General features: G+C 34.6%; 1 pseudogene; it reads right to left on the bottom strand.

Moving 5' to 3' along the window:
- LOC115504846 overlaps positions 1-18,030 on the bottom strand; it is a 65,703-nt pseudogene extending 47,673 nt beyond the window's left edge.
- Between the last annotated feature and the right edge of the window lie 629 nt (positions 18,031-18,659).

The raw sequence follows: 18,659 nt of genomic DNA, 5'->3' as shown, positions 1-18,659 counted from the left end.
TACAACTCATAATTAATTTGCAAATTGAGGCAGAGAAGAATTAAGTGACTTCCCAAAACTATTCAGGCATTCAGTGACTATGTTAGGTAATATTACTTACCTAAAAATAATCCATTTCCCCTACCATATCTCTTAGTGATATAAACCCAATTAAGTTGTGCTTCAGAGAAAAATGAGCAAACGTAGGCAGTGATTCTTAATTTATCTAAATCAATCATGGTAATTCCGCCAGCTATACTGGATGAAATTTTACAGAAAAAGATGTGGCAAAATATTGGCCAACAAGAAATTAGATGAAATACATCTGAGTAAGGTTTTCTCTGATAAAAAGAGATGCTAAGGGGAGCCTGGGTGGCTGAGTTGGTTAAGCGTCCAACACTTGATTTCTGCTCAGGTCATAATCTCACTTTTCATGAGTTCGAGCCCTGCCTCAAACCCCTGCTTGGGATTCTCTTTCTCTCCCTTTCTCTCTGCCCCTCCTCCTGCTCATGTGCTCTCTCTCTCTTTCAAAATAAATAAACATTGAAAAAAAGAGAGATGCTAATGTAGAAAAGCTTCTTTTACTCCTACTTGACAATATTATACATGCATTTGACAGCCAGAAATTACTGGCGGACATCTGGAGACATTGAGAAGCAGTAGATTTGTTACGGACTGAACATTATCCTCCAAATTCACTTGTTGAAGCCCTACCTGTGAGTGTGATGGTATTTGGATGTGGGCACTTTGGGAGAATAATTCAGTTTAGATGTGATAGGTGGGGCTCCCATGATAGCTTTGTATCCTTGTAAGAAAAGGAAGAAACCAGAGCTCTTTCTCTCTCTCTCTCCACTGACTTACACTGAGGAAAAGTTGTGTGAGGAGACAGACATAGTGAGGAGGTAGACATTTGCAGGCCAGGAAGAGAGCTCTCATTGGGAACTGAATCAGCAGGCATTTTGGACTTCCAGTTTCCAGAACTGTGAAATATAAAGGTTATTTTTAATTTGTTTTTAATGTTTATTTTTATTTATTTTTTTTTGAGAGAGAGAGAGAGAGAGAGAGCAAGTGGGGGAAGGTCACAGAGAGAGGGAGACACAGAATTCAAAGCAGGCTTCAGGTTCCAAGCTGTCAACACAGAGCCTGATGTGGGGCTCGAGCCCATGTATGGTGAGATCATAACCTGAGCCAAAGTAGGTGGCCTAACCGACTGAACCTCCAGGTGACCCAGAAATAAATGTTTTTTTTAAGCCACTTAGTCTCTGGTATTTTATGATGGTAGCCTGAGCTAAGACAAAGCTTAATAAGAAAGGCAGAGTGAAAAAAAAATAATTTAGGATTTTCTGATATTGGATATGTTAAATGATCTAACAGTGGAATGACTCTAAATCTATCAGATAATAACTTGGCACATTGGTTAAGCCATTTCTGTTTGTGTCTTTTGTTAGTCAGCTAAAAATACCTTCATGGATAAAAATGTTAGAGTTAAGAGAAGATATAACTACTAATATGACTACATTTTTGTTATTCAACCACTTTTCCTGTACTCCAGCATTCTTCTGTTGTACCAACTGGCAATTTTCTGCAAAATGCAGACATTACAAGCAAAAACAAATATATACAGACATTATGTGTTATAGACTCATCAGCTAGCTTTGTAAAAATTGTCTAGGATGAATGGTAAAAATTCTGCTTTCCTGCTTGTGAGATCCTAGGCATCCCTGAACAAGCCAGAACACTCACGCTGACCCGAGGGAGAGCTAGGGTCCCTCTGAGGGGTCCTTGGGCAGTGGCCATAGCCCTCAGCCCTTCTCCTGTGCAGCTGTGAATGCACAAGTACAAGCACAAACACAAGAGGATGCAAGATGACCAGAGACAGAGTGAATCACAGGCACCATTTCATGACCATGCAGAATGGAACATGGTGGTCATCCTGAAGTCTCAGTGCCCTGAGCTCCAGAGCCACTCCCCCTACCCACACCGACCTGTGCTTTCACTCACTCCTTCAGCCTGTAAGGATCAGATTTGTCATTGATATTTTTCTTTTGTATTTTGATAAACACATAAGAAGCTGGAGCTGTTACACTTTATCTTGGGGAAATCCTAAGAACTGGTGTATTTGGTGTCATGGAACCTATTACTGCTTTCTGTACACAATTACTAATCAACTGTTTTGTATACTTGTTTTCAGTTCTCATTTTGACAAGCAAGCACTGTAACTGTAGCTCTTAGAATAAAATCTCTTAACTATTTAAAAAATGAAATGAAGTAAAAATAATCTATTATCTTTCCAACAGTTGCTATCTTGCATGTATGTCTATCCCTGATGTCTTTTTTGTGTTTTTGTTCTTATCTATTGAGTCTATTTTCTTTGTGCTTGACTATAAACTAGTCACTGAATTAGACATTATATGTTTAAGATTGGTTTTCTTTGTTGCTGTTGTTGTTTTTAACCTTACTAGGAATTTAATTAAATACTTGGATGTGTAAGCTAATGTTTTCATCAAATTTGGGAAAAAATGCCTTTGTGCTTCTTTTTCACAAGAAGCCAAGATCTTTTATCCACTTTTCTGAAATGTCAACTATAATTCTGATATGAATTTAAATTCTGCTATTATTTTTCCCGTTTGATTTTTTATGATCAAATACATACCTCATTACCTAGACATAAAAAAGATCTCCACATACATCCAAAAGGAGTCCCAGAAAGAGAAGACAGTTAAATGAGATAGAAAAATGTTTGATGTATTAATAGCTGAAAATATCCTCTGGGCATATATCTCAATGTATCATCTTTACATGTTTTTTTTTTTTTAATTCTTCTCCTGTTAAATAAATATACTGATGAATTTTAATGAGGGCAGAGTGATCTCATTTTTTTCCTATTAATTCTGATAGTAAATCTTATCTCAAAACTAGAAAAGTACTCATCATCTTCAATGCACAGCTTTCTTTCTCCTCTATTTTGTAATCCATTGTTAGTTTCAGCAAATGTTATTTTACTTTAATTTTTGGCTCAGTATTTGGAATAGGACATCTTTATTTAAGGTCAGTTTTGATATCAAACATTGTATTTTTTTCCTTTAACTGCCATGCTAACAAAATCCTTTCCTTCTGAACTAAATATTAGTGATGGTTTCAGCAAAAAATATATATATATGTGTGTGTGTGTGTATACATATATATATATAGAATGTTACAATTACTAACTAGAATTGCTCTGCATAAATTGAAGAGTACAGCTAAAGTGTGTTAGAAGATATATCCTGTAAGCGAAGCAGTGTTTAGATCTTCCTGGAAAAGCAGATGTACAAGTAACCACCCCTGCTGTGCACTATTCCTAAAACACCTCTTCCTTAACCATTCCCAACTTAATATTTCAGTGTATATTGATTTAATATCTGCCTATTTTAACTTAAGTATAAGTTGCACAATAGAGAATTTTTGTTTCTAGTATTATTGCAATAGAGGGTGTTGTTTGTTTTAAGTTTCATGCGTGCCCTATTCAATTTAGGATGAAATAACAGAAGACCATAGTCTGGGTGGCTTATAAATAAGAGAAATGTATTTCTCAAATTCTGGAGGCTGGAAGCCTGAGATCAAGATGCCAGCAGATTCCATTACTGATGAGGTCTGAGTCCTAATTGCACACTGCCAACCTCTCATTGTGTCGTCATACGGTGGAAAAAAAATGAGGGGTCCTTTTATAAGGCATTCACAAGGGCTCAATCCCTATGACCTTATCACCCACTAAAAGTCCCACTTCCTAATACCATCACGTTGTGGGGTAGGATCATTTTGAGAAGACATTCATTTTGAGGGTATTTTCCTGAGATACAAAGGGAGGAAATTGGGATAGTAAACTATTATCTAAACACACACATTTTCTGCTGATTGTTTTCAGCTATATTTCAACAGACACTTCTATGTGGCCCAAAATGACCATGAATAATTGTTGCTTTTTTACAGTGCTGAAGTGAAACCCCTGACAGAAAAGGCAATTCTTAGTAAAAGGTAAAAAGGCTGTTTCTGGAGTTCTCTGCCAGGACTCCTTGTATTGAAGTCTCAGGTCCATCATGTTATTAATTGGATGATATGGTGCAAGATAACAATCCTGAAATTCAGTTTTCTCATCTGTAGAGTGAGAATCATACTGGAATTTTAATTCTGAGGCTGTTGTGAGGTTTAATGAGGCAACTTGTATTCTATGATCATAAATATGTCCAAAACATGGTTGGCCCTTAATATTAGTAGCTATTATTTTTTGTTATTTAGACAGCCTTATCAGCCTCCATGGAAGGATGGTCTTTCAGTGAGAAATAGATCTCTCTCTTCCCATGGCTAAGCAAAAGCAAACATCTCTTCAGATATTATTAGTTTGATTAGGTTCAGTAATTGAACCTGAGTTACATGTAACAAGGCCATAGAGATAGCAAAAGGAATATTCAATTCAGACTCTGGTCTTGTCACTCTAAAGTTCACCCTATTTCCACTGGATCATTGCATCTTTTTTTTTTATGTTTATTGTTTTGAGAGAGAGAGGTGGGTGGGGGGTGGAGGGCAGAGCTTTTCAGTCAGTTTAAAACTTAACTACTTAACCATTTAATTTTTTAAGTGTTTTGTGTATGTGTGTCTGTGTGTGTGTATGTGCGTGTGGATATTATAGGAAAATTTTTAGGAAGCCTAGAGATCTACAGTAGAAATAATTGTACAACATCATGCTGCCTTCCTAGCTGACAAGTATTTAACTTTATTAAATATTTAATGGTTAAGTGAATATTACAAAGATGTCTCTAAGCTTTGACTAGTATGTCTCAATAACTTAAACATTCTAAATCTCTGTATTATGATATAATTAATAGAATAGCTCTCTAAAATTGATGTAATATTTTAATAAATGGTATTATTAGAAAAAATGGGCCATATTGATTTAGAAATAGGTAGGGAGTTATTTCAAATTATGTAGGTATATCTTTCCTAAGCGGTGTATTCTGTCATTATAAATGGTAGGACACAATTTTGTATGTGGTCTATACACACCCATAATTAGACATACTAGTAGTAAAAGAAAGAAATGAAAAACAGGACTTAAACTTACTTTATCCATAGTATCATGTAAAACTTATAAACCAAAACACAATCTATACCTTGGAATTGGTAAAAGATTGTTATTTTTCTAAGAACATTATTTTTCACTGTTTTTTGATCTACCATGTAAAAAATTTTATCACAAAAATGATTTATAAAAATTCATATTCCAATCCATATTTTTGAGAAAGTCATCTTCACGTGGAGAAACAGCTTTTTAGTTACTTAAACTGTGTTTGCTTTACAATCGTAAATTCAATTCACTTATATAGACTCTTTAAAATACCATATTAATAGTTGACTCTTTTACTTTGTTACAACAGAACTTAAAACTATTATTTTTTTGACTCATAAGAAATACTTTTTATAAATTTGTTGTCAAGTGGTGACAAAAACAAATCTTTCCAATTGGGCAAGCATTTTCTTATTAGAAATATAAACTCATGCAAAAATTATCAGTTATATCTTTCAATAAATGGATGAAACTTGCTGCAAAAAATATCAAGGCAAGGTTTAGATTTTTTTCTAAAACCAACAAAGTAGAAAGTAGAATTAATTAGGTTAACGCATAGAATATTTCTAGTTACATTTAAATATTTTGCTGATGGTAAACATTTCTGAACTCACCATGCTAACAAAAAGCCATCTTTCACAGAAACTCAAGAGAGATATGTTTCTGTTGCCTCCAAGAATGTATCCATTCTTTCCTTTATCTGACAAATAAATACTGTTGCTTTATCTGACAAATATTTGTTGAATACATACTGCTTCATGGCAAGTACTGTTACAGACAGTGGGTGTACTATAATAATATCCTTTAATCTTTGAACTCCTGGAGTTTCCAATTTAATGGAGTAGAAATAAAATATACAAATAAGCATATAAATATCAAGTTCCAAGTGCAGTGGAGTAAAATGAAAGAGGGTAAGATGATAATGAATGTCAGAGAAGGAAATTACTATTTATATCAGGTGGTGAGAACAAGTTTTTCATAAGTGACTGATCGTAGGGTTAAAAGAAAAAAAGGAAGGTATATTAAGGAATTTATTGGGGAGAAGAGTATTCCAAATGAAGTAACAAAAAGTGAAAATATGCTACAGTATTCTAGATGAAAGGGTAAACCTTAGCAACTTGAGTGTAAAATAACCAGATGTTGTTATTTAGTATCTGGTGTCATTCTTGGAAAGGACTGGTATTGTGAAACTGTTACATTCATAGGAGCTCATTCATAGGAGTGGTACAATGAAAATGTGCAGACATGGAAAATGTTACAGGATCAGGGCCTGATAGCATGGCCAAGTGAAGAAAAATTACCTGCTTGGTCATCAAAAATGATGAGTAAAGCAAGTTGATAACTAAAAATGGCCCACAATACTTGGGCTTCCCATGCAACTTTTAGACATAAAAACTTGTTATGTGAAATAAGTTTGTCTAGTAATTAAACTTCTGAATACCATTCAATGCTAGAACTGCAAAGCACTGCCCTAGATATATCCAAGTATCAAATGTACACTGGCAAAATTCACAACCTGGAACCTTCATAGCATACATGTTAAATATCCTTCATAAGGGATGCTCCCAAAGCTGAGTACACTAACTACTAAAATATTTTTAACCATCATATTTATACATATTGTAACTCAGTTTTATGCTATCAAAGTAAATGTACAAGCACCCACTCTCTTGATTAGGCAACCTTATATTCTATTTAACCATTAGATTGATTTTAATACCTTTAATTTCAGAATATAAATGAAAATAGCTCATGAAAATGTGGACTATTTTCTCTCATGGCTTTATTTGTCATATTCATGTCACTCCAGCACAACCTGTCCTGAAGTAATTGCCTCTTTAATGAATAAGAATCTGAACTTAATTCCCTGTGATTAAAGGATTTCAGCAGGATTGCAAAAACTTTATTAAGCAGAAAGTCACCATATAGTTCTAGCTAAACTTTTGATGAAATTTTATAGTTTGTTTTTTAATCTAGATTAATATTTGGGGGTTTGTCCTTTCTGTTTTGGGTTATTTGGTGCTATTTTTATTGAAATTAAAGCTTAAAGCCGATATACGTTAGCTATAAATTATCAGTCACCCTTCTGTTGTTTGTTCACCATTTAGTACTTGGGCATTCCTTAATTTTGGCAAGAATACTATACAGTATTATGTCCTGTGGCATCTATTTAAAAGACGATATTAAATCTCTCCTTGTTGACGGACATATTATGAAAACAGAAATGCTCAGCACATTCTCAGAGCGTTCTTCCATAATTTCATAATATTTAAAAATTTCCACGGTATATAACTATATAATCTGAAATCAACTTTACACAAACATTGTAATCAGCCCAACACTTTTTTTTAAGATGAGCTATTTATTTATTCATTCATTTATTTATTCACTTACTTACTTGCTTATTAAGTAAGCTCCATGCCCAATGTGGGGCTTGAACTCACAACCCTGACATCAAGAGTCACATGCTCTATCGACTCAGCCAGCCAGGCAAGCCCAGATCACTATTTTTTTTAGTCTATGTCTTCCACATTCTGTAACTGTGGTTATCCCATAAATAATATGGGCACAAGATCAGAGAAATTGCCTTCTAGTTTCAAGTCCACCATTTATTAACATGATTAGCTTAGATTTCTCCAACTCTCTTCTATAAAGTGAGGTGATAATAACTAAAATACAGAAACAAATGAGATATTATTCATTAGAAATCATTAGATAGTAGATGATAAACAAATGGTGCTTCTGTTTTCACCTTAAACATTGAATAACTATTCTATGAAATGTTTGCCTTTGCTAACTTCAATTTCTGTACCTGTACAGCATACCTTACGAAATGTCTCTTGTAAATACTCAAGAAAGTTAAATCCCTCTCCTCTTTACACATTGCTTTCAGAACTTTGATCATCTCTTCCTAAAGACTTATTTAGTGTGTAATCTAGTGACATTGAAGGTATTGATCTTTGGAAAGAAAACTGCGTCATTACAGATTGGATCCTGAATTAGAGCAAATCACTTCACTTTTATGAAATTCCAATATATCACTTGTTAGTCCTGTTAACAATGTTTATCCATTTATAGCTTGATTCAACTTTACAACTGAGTCTGTTTCTTAGAGTTCAAGGTGCCTTTAAAGTCTAGTTGATGCCAGGTACTATAGATGTTTGCAAAAAGTACATTGTTCTTCCAGTGTTGAAAGTATTAGGAGGAATCATATTTGAGGAAAGAAAAAGCAATATAAATGTTTTAAATTAAAATATTCTAATTATTATCATTTGATATAATTAATAGTAAAAATTTACAGTAACGTTTTTATTAGCATAGTAAATCGTTACAGGTTAGCCAACATTATATTAAGTATTTACTACTAAACATGTAATATCTAAACAAAGTAACATTGAAAATTAAATATAAGTCATAATTTCAGTACACTTTGTGTACATAATTTGCACACTTTGCGTTCTTTCACATAACACATGGGTAATGTGCCTCAAAAGCATATATAACTGTTTAGAGGAAGATGCTATTGAATTTGGTACACTTTTCTCCAAAATCATTGGTTTGTGAAGTTTTTAGTTATTTGTCGAGCTTGCTCAACAAATCACCCCACACATAATAAAATGAGGATATGATAAAATAATTATTGATATATTACTAAAAGTATAGAAACTGTTGTTTAAAAAAAAAGTCAGAGAACTTATACAATAAAAGTTTATTTCTCATTATGCAGCAGTTCAGTGTAAGAATTTATAGTCAAGCGGCTGTAGGAGAGGCTCTCCTTCCACTTTGAATTCCTAAACTCGTGTAGGTCCTAGCTGATCAGGGTATAGAAAAGAACAGCCTCGTTCAACTCAATTCAACCTCAATTCAAAACAGCCTCATTCAACCTTAATTCAAAACAAGCAGTTTTTCCAAAATTCAGGCTTCAAGTAATTGTGCAAAAATATGTCAAAGGTAAGTTAACTGTATGCCCAGGATGAAGAAAAGAAGACAGATATTGACAGCAGAGCTACCTCAGGCATACATATAAAAAATATATGTCTCCAAGTTCACTTGCTGCAATATTAATGGCCATTTTCATTGCATGTTGGACTTAAAGGTGCTTCACATTTTGTTTATGCATTTTGATATTCTCCAAACATTTCACAGTTAATGCTTATTACTTTTATTACGAAATACAAATGCATCTCTCTTCTTTCCTCCCCTCTCCCTCCTCTTTTCCTACTCCTGATTTTTCCTATTTCTTGCTGAATTCACCCTTCTTGTCTCCCTCTTCCTCTTCCTTTCCCCTTCTCCTCCAACCCTCCCACTCTCTCTCTTTCTCTGGAGAAGAGACAGAGTTCCTTCTTAATTCAATTTAAGTTAATAGCATTTTTGCTTATTTTGTGGTGTTTTTGGAATCCTTTTAAGGCTTTACAGTAGAATCTGCAACATTTTTTGACATTTCAGGAAGTGATAGGGAAAAGACATTCTTCATTCACAATTAGCTGTTAAACTGAACCATCTTGCACTTGAAGTTGCTAATTGACACCCAGACATATTGGACTTACCATCATTGAACTTGCTCTCAATCCAGTTCTCCCTTGTCAGTTCAATTTACTCCCTAGTCTATAAATTTTCTGTTGGGGTTTAACTTACTCAATACGTGTATTACTAGATCATGAGCTCCTTCAAGTGTGTGTGTGTGTGTATATATATATATATATATATTTTTTTTTTTTAATTGGGTATATACTCAGTGCCTAAGTTAGGCACTGCTGTTAAACACACACACACACACACACACACACACACACACACACAGAGTTATTGAACAGTACGCTACATAGCAGCCATTTCATAAATATTCGATAAATGAATAAATAAAAGACATACCTTCTATGACTTAAATCATCCTTACATATAAAAATAATCACTTTGTATTTTATGTATTTTATTTTATTTTATTATTTTTAAATCACCGTGCATTTTAACTGATAAGATAAATACCTCAAAAACCTTAGAAACAGCTAAACCTTTTATACCTTTTTTTTTTTTTTTTGGTCACATCTGAATGTCATGTAAAATTGCTACAAATGTGCCCTGGTATATTAATAATAAAAGCTTCATATATCACAGTGAGTTGTCCTCACAACTAAACCCTTAAGGATTCACAATTTTCTGTTTTTTATCTGACTGTAAAATTTACTCTCTTAAGAAATACTGTAATATAGTCTTTAAGACTCTATTATTTTTTCCATCTAATTAAAGATGTGATGAGTCAAATAACAGCCTATGAGTTCAGAAAGTACCTCTGCTTTCTGCACATAGGTAGTATTCTGGTGCTGTTAATATTCTCTCATTTTTTTGACTGAAAAAAAATTTCATACACTAGAACTTAATTAATTTGAAAAGTTATAATTATATTTTTACATAAGAAATCATAAGTTAGATTTAAAAAAGAGCTGCTATTAACGAAAACTGTTGAAAATACACAACACTGAGCTAAACTTGATATCATTTGTTTAATCTCTTGATGATGACAACAGTTATTTTACTGAATTTTTACTTTCTAAAGTAATAATTTAATTGTTTTTGTTTTTTGATGAATTACACAAATATCTCAAATAAGAATTCTGATAAAGGTTGGGGATCCTGGGTGGCTCAGTTGCTTAAGCAACCAACTCTTGGGTTCGGCTCAGGTCATGGTCTTGCATTTCTTGAGTTCGAGCCCCACATGCAGCTCCAACCTGACAGTGCAGAGCCTGCTTCGGATTCCCTCTCTCTCCCTCTCTCTCTTCCCCACTGCCACTCACTCTCCCTGTCTCTCTTGAAATGACTAAACTTAAAAAAATGAAAAAAAGAATTCTTAAAATAATATTTGCTACTAATAATAAATAAAAAGATGAAAGAAAAAACATCTCTGATTTAGTACTTGCCTTTTTGTTTTGGATATTAATTTCACCTTTCATATTAAGATAAATAATTAATATGTGTCACTCTCATAATATATTTAAGTTATTATAAAATTATCTATGTGCTTATGGTTATTTAACTTTTTCCTAAGTATACATAACATTTAATCCTTCGTGTAGAAAATAAATTTAGCATTTCATCAGTACTCTGACACTTTCCCCGTCACTTTTGAATGCTGTTAATTATTTGTTTAATTTTATTTGTTTATTAAGCAAAAATATTCTCTTTTGTATTATAAAATACCTTCTTTAGGATAAAGAAATAACTTATATCATACCTGTCAAATGGACTCAAAATAAATAACATAGATACAAAAGTTCTCAATAAAATGCTAGCAAATTAAATTTGACAGTATATCGAAAAGAATTTGCACCAAGACCAAGTAAGGTTTATCCCTGGGATGAAAGATTGTTTTAACATATGCAAACCAATCGACATGATATACCACAGTAACAGAATAAAAGACTAAAATGTCATCTTAATAAAAGCAGAAAAAGCATTTGAAAAGTTCAGTATAAATATATATGATAAAAACTCTCAACAAAATAGCTATAAGAGGAAACCTCCTCAATACAACGAGACCATTTATTTTAAAAATCCACAGCTAACATCATAATTAATGGAGAAAAAGTGAAAGTGTTTCCTCTAAAATTTTCTATAAAGCAAGAATGCTTACCCTCCCCACTTCTATGTAACATAGTACTGAAAGCACTAAGATGAGCAACCAGAAGAGAAAAAAAGAAAAAGAAATAGAAGGCATTCAAATTGGAAAGTGACAAGTAAAAATATCTGCTTGCAAATGACATAATCCAAAATGCAGAAAACTCTAAAGTCTCAAAAAAAAAAAAAACAAAGAAACCTGTTAGAACTAATAAATTCAGTAAAGTTGCAGAAAACAGAATCAACACATAAAAACCAGTTGCATTTTTTATACCAACAAAAGGAAGTCAAGAAAACAATTCTAGCTGATCCAAGTGCAGTGGTGTTTACGATTAATTGATCACAACCAGTTACAGATTTATTTCTTCTTGACTCTCACTGCTTCATTTGACTAGCCTTAGAAAAATAAAAGCAACCCCATTTATGAACATATGAAGAAAAAAATAAAATAGGAATAAACTTATCCAAGAAGGTGAAAGATGTACACCAAAAACTGTAAGATACTGATAAAAGAAATTGAAGAAGATTCAAATAAATGGAAGGATAGCCCGTGTTCACGGATTTGAAAATATTGTTAAAGTGTCCATACTAGGGGCGCCTGGGTGGCGCAGTCGGTTAAGCTTCCGACTTCAGCCAGGTCACGATCTCGCGGTCCGTGAGTTCGAGCCCCGCGTCAGGCTCTGGGCTGATGGCTCGGAGCCTGGAGCCTGTTTCCGATTCTGTGTCTCCCTCTCTCTCTGCCCCTCCCCCGTTCATGCTCTGTCTCTCTCTGTCCCAAAAATAAATAAACGTTGAAAAAAAATTAAAAAAAAAAAAAGTGTCCATACTACCCAAAGTGATAAATTCAATTTAATTCTTATGAAAATTCCAATGGCATTTTTCACAGAGATAGAAAAGCCAATTCTGAAATTTGTATGGAACTACAAAAGCTCCTGAATAGCTGAAGCATCTTGAGAAAACAAAGCTAAAGGCAACACATGTCCACTTACTACTTCTTTTATAACAATGTCCAGAATATTGATAATAATGGGCATGCTAATTGCAAGAGGGTTGGGTTAAGTGTTAGAGCCAGGTTACTTCCAAAAAGAACCCTCTGCACATGTCTCTCCCATTGCCACCACTGTCTTGACAAATCTTTTTATTCATTTTCTCTTTTGACTTCTGTTTTCTAAAATCTCTGTTTATTGGAGAAAACTAACTATGGGCAATTACAATGTTTCTGCACTTTCTTGCAGTTTTCCTGCTTATAGTGCATTTTACACAGGGTCCAACTGTAGAGTTTATTTGGGCCACATCTTTGTGTGATGTCTTTCCACATTTGGTGATATTAGTAAGATTTTATGCAAAGTAAGATCCGAACATTCACACAATCTGTTCCTGGGAAGAATTTCTGCCATGATTACCTTTCTCTTTTTTTCAATACTACTGAATTTGCTGAAAGCCTTAGAAACTTGAATGTTCTTTTATTTCCATCACTTCAATTTAGATTTCAAGGCAATCTTACAAACCCTAATCTCATTTTCCATTGAGAAAGGTTAATCCCTGCCCCACTCTCCCTTTGTCTATCTATCTATCAATCGATCTATCTATCTATCATCTATCTATCATCTATCTATCATCCATCTATCCAAACTGAGGTAACTTATTTGGTTAAAAATAATAATGTAATATTCTTTATTAAAGATTTTTTTAAATTTTATTTTTTAAGCAATCTCCACACTCAATGTGGGGCTCTAACTCACAACCTTGACATCAAGAGTCACATGACTTACCAACTGAGCCAGGTGGGCTCCCCAATAATGCAATATTCTCATTTAGTTGAGCACTTCTTACATATTTTCTGTTTCTGAAGAAAAATTTTGAAAGCACAAGCTGCTCAGAAAAGGGATCACAATATAGTGAAATTAATTAATGTTTCCGGGAGGCTTCTGAACTATTTCAATAAATTACTCATTTAATTTAAATAATGCCATAATAGTCATAAACTTCCTAATATCCAACTGAGTAGAAACCTGTAAATACTGCTAGAATACTAAAAGGGTGTTTTTTAAGCCCTCAAACAACGAGAAATTTAACTTTGTAAGTGTAAAAAACCACTTTGCCAATTTCAAAAGACAGTTTTAATACCCCGTGGACACTGTGAGGGCATTACCCACTAGAAAAGAAAAAGGAAACTTTCATTGAGAACAAACGTCAACAGAGAAACAATTTACTCATGTGCATATCTCAATGGACAAATGTCAGCAAAGTTACACACAATAAATATGCTTATCTCTCTGGCCGCTTTCTCAGTGAATGTAGTAAAAGCATTTTGGGTAAGAAAATGTTTTATTATATAGAAATATCCTGCACAGCATAGGACATTTTGTATCTGAGTTGAAGAAACTAATATTTGCTATTGTTAGAATCAACCACCTCCTTAGCAATACCCTGATTCTACATTGTCAATCCTCTGCCTTTATTCCATTTCTCTTCTGATTTTCTTCTCTTCACAAAATTTGTTAAAATATGCATTTCAACAGTGACAACCTAAACCCCCATCCTCTGATCTGTTTTGCAAACCATTATATATTTATTTCGGTCTTGGGATACAAATGTATGTTAATTTCCTACTCTATCAGGTTAAATTAGAACTTTTTATAAGGAGATAGACTTTAAAATTAATAAGGAACAAGGGACACCTGGGTGGCTCAGTCAGTTGAGCATCGGACTTGGGCTCAAGTCAGGATCTCACAGCTCCTGAGTTTGAGCCCAATATTGGGCCGGTGGCTGACAGCGCAGAGCCTGCTTGGGATCTTCTGTCCCCCTCTCTCTACTCCTTCTCCACTTGCGTTCTCTCTCTCAAAAATAAATAAATCTTTAAAATATTAATAAGGAACACAAAATTTATTACCATCATAACAATTTAATGTAATATGTTCTTCCTCATCCTTATCATATGTATGTGAATCTGCTTCCCAGAACCTAGCTTTGCCATGTGTGAAAGAACCTGGCTTCCCCTCCACCCCCAGCAGTTAGAGGTGTTTCTTAAAACTTTGTAAACAGTTATAATGAAGCATATCATGCATAGAAAAAAGTACATAATTTAGAAAAAAGCACACAGAAAAAAGTACAGTCAGTTAAGCAGTGATGTCGGCTCAGGTCATGATCTCGTCAAGACCCAAGTCAGGCTCTGTGCTGACAGCCCAGAGCCTGGAGCCTGCTTCAGATGCTTCGTCTCCCTCTCTCTGCCCCTCGCTTTGTCTCTGTATCTCTCTTAAAAAAATTAAAGTACTTAATTTATAATTTTACTATTTAAAGAAATATTACAGAGTGAATATGACCTGGTAAATGCTACCACAAAAAGTGTAACTGCAACATCACCCCAGAATCCTCATTTACCCTCTCCTATTAGTGTTCCATTTATCCTGCCCCAATTTAACTGCTGCCTTGATGGCAAACTCCATCCTTTAGTTTTGATTTTTTTAACTTTATATTAATGGAAGCATGCAATACATTCTCTTTTTTTATGGATTTCTTTTCACTCAGCATCATGTTTGTAAGTTTCATTCAGTTTGTTGAATGTGTCTGAAGACTTTTCATTTTCACTGCTGCCTACTGTCACAGAATATGCCTACTTTCAGCAGGCATTAATACTACAAAATATGGATCACACTGTGAAAGGTAGGGTTTTTGTTTTGTTTGCTTTGATTTTAGTTTCATCTCAGAAAGTCATGAATCTGAAAGTCGAAATTTATAAGAAACATTAAAAGGATATTCAAAGATTATTGGGTAGTCAAAGCAAGAGCCGATATCTATTGTAATTATCTTACTAAATTCCAAAGTAAGTTATTTTCATTTTAAGATTTAATTTTGCAAAGATCATGATATTGAATCATTTTTTAACAAAAGAGTTTCTACTTTTATAGAAAAGAAAGGATACACACAAAAACATATATGCACACACAAGTGTAAAGTATCTCGCATTTTATATGCAATAATTCAAAGAATTTATTATAACCAAAATTTTACTTTTGAATACAAGATGAAAGATATAAGAAGATATTTGTTTTTCTAAAAGAGATTTTATTTATTTTTAAATGTTTATTTATTTTTAGAGAGAGAGAGAGTACATGAGCATGCATGCCCATGGTGAAGGGGCAGAAAAGAGGGAGAGAGAATCCCAAGCAGGCTCCACACTGTCAGCACAGAGCCCAGTGTGGGGCCTGATCCCACCAACCATGAGATCATGACTTGAGCAGAAATCAAGAATTGGATACTTACCCAACCAACTGAGCCACCCAGGTGCCCCAGAAATTAAAAGATATTTGTAATCAAATAAAATTTTTATGTTACTTATTCAGTAATCCCTTTATTAAACTCACTGTTTCTGTAGACTATCATATTTGAAATATAATCTGAAGGCATACTTATTAATATTGCTCATTTATTAATATTGACAAAATAATCTCTTTTCTATTCATCTGAGTACATTTAAGTACACAGACTCTTTTTATATAAGACTTATAATCACTTAAACTAATCTTATTGTTTTCCACCAGTATCCACACAAAATCAAATACTTTTCTTCTGAGCAAATCTTAAAATTCTAACTTAAAACTTAACGATGTCTGTTAAAGATTTTCAGAAGCAACTCGAGATTCATGCCCTTCCTTTCTCCTGGAATTCTTAGTCAAGAATAACATTAACAGACCAAGACAACTCTTAAACCAGGTGAATTAAAGGCAAGTTGAGTGAGTGGAGATTGTAGCCTGTGCGACACAAGAGACTAAAAACAGGTTTGCAGTGTGACCAATACCTCACTTTGTGTGCTCTAGTTATGCAGTAAAACCATCCTGAGTCTTTCTCTCAGGATTTTAACAAAGCATCTTTTGAATGCTCCCAAAGAGTAAGTCTACAAGAGTAATCCTAAATTATTTGGGGTCTAAGAATTTGCATGGATTAGCATGTTCATGTCACCTGAAAGGTGAGATTATTGGGTAGGAAAGTATATTGTTTACCTTTATAGAAAACCACCAACCTATGTTCCAAAGTGGCTCTACACTTTGACGTTCTTATGAACTCCACATCTTCACTAGTATCAGTTGTTTGAATGTCAGCCTGTGGAATGGTGTGGAATGGTATGATATCGTGGTTTTCATTTTCACTTTTCCAATGACTAATGATTTTGAGCATTTTCATGTGTCTCTTGGCCAACTGTGTATTTTCTTTGTAACATGTAAGAGACATAGGCATTCCTTATATATTCTAGACACAGGTCTTTTATCAAACCTAAGTGTGTAGGTATTTTCTTCTCATTGCAAAAGTGTACTATCATAAGGCCTTCCCTTCTGGGATTTTTTGTTGTTGTTGTTGTTGTTGGTTTGGTTTGTTTGTTTTTTTCTGTCCGAATACTTTATGAATCACCTCTAGGCCTGTGCCTAGCTAGGTGGGCTTCAGGGAGGGGCTCACCATTGACCAGCCCAGCTGGGAAAATGAGACAGCCTTGGTCTAACCCTCCAGGGTCACTGACTGTAGAATTTAAAGAGGCAGGTCTGACCTTTCCTGAGTTGGCATGGGGTATCCAGGCAGAGGCACAGGTGCGGGCCAACATCCCAAGCTTTCCATTTGTGTGCCACTCTTGCTGTGTTTGGAGAAGTATCCCTTGCTGTTGTATACATTGGGCTTGATTGTGTCACTGCCTGACTTCCAGCCGGCAGGACAAATTTCCCCGTGTTAATTCCTGTACTGGACGGACTTCCCCGTGTTCGTTCCTGTGGTAGACAGACTTCCCCACTCTCATTCCTGTACTGGAAGACCTGGACCAGGTGCAGGAGCTTCCTCCACTGAGCTCCCCACAGGCAAATCTTTGACAGTGATCTGGCGAAGGACACTGCTGCCATCAGTGATAAAAAGGCCCCTGTATGCAATGCCTTCAATCTTCCTTCAGCACACCATAATCTTGGGACAAGCTTCTGGTTACACCTGCCAGCAGAGGGATGTTGGGGGGTGAGGCAAGCTGCCTTCTTTCCTGGGCTTGTTGATCCCCACCAGGGGGATGAACTGAGAGTCGACAGAGACCTCCAACACTTCACAGTCCAGCCTGCGTAAATCCTCAGCATGTTCACTGAAAGCAATGATCACTGTGGGTCACCCAGGCTGAAGTCCAGCAGGTAGACAAAGAGGACCAAGTATTTCCATCTGTAGTCAGAAAGCTTCATCTCCTTGAAGGAGCCATCCACCATGGCAGCGGGCTGGAAATTCAGGGCAGGCTTTCCTATGTGTTGCCAGAGGTCAGCACTGAAAGCCACATGGGCAAAAACAAGGACACACGGACTGACAGATGCACAAACATGCATTCTCAGCACCCCCTTCTCGGAATTCTTTTAATGCTATTACAGTTTCTCCTTTCTTTATAGAAATTATTTAAAATAGTTTAAATTTAAATTTAAACCTAAATTCCAAATCAATTAATATGTGTGTGTAAAGAGGATAAAATGGCTTTTTAGATAATTTAATTGGTTTTGTGTTGTATTCTATTAAAATCCACTGTGTTGAGATCTTTAAATGATATTGATATATACGTGTGTGTATATATATATATACACACACACACATATATATACATATATATACACATACATACATAGGGTTATTCTCAGTTGCTTTGTTGCAAATCTGAATTTATCTCTAGACATGCTTGAACCATAATGCTGATTCATGGCCAATAAAAGGCAACATGTACTGCTTTGTGATTAAAATAGTTCTGTAGCCAAGTTTGAAACATATCATGAGCCAGCCTGTATCTAACTTATATACATACATATATTACATATATTACATACTAATATAACACATATACATATATTACATATATATGCAATATAAATTTCAGTCTTATAGTGTCTGTTACCTTTTAGTTGTTTGAGCTAACTTTTAGTTTTAGCTTTTGCGTTAATTGAGCCACATCATGTAGCCAAGTTTGGAC

Source organism: Lynx canadensis, chromosome F1 (genome assembly GCF_007474595.2).
Source record: "Lynx canadensis isolate LIC74 chromosome F1, mLynCan4.pri.v2, whole genome shotgun sequence".
In the NCBI taxonomy this organism is placed as follows: domain Eukaryota; kingdom Metazoa; phylum Chordata; class Mammalia; order Carnivora; family Felidae; genus Lynx; species Lynx canadensis.
Note: the sequence above shows the minus strand (reverse complement) of the source record. Positions and strands in the feature narration are given on the sequence as shown.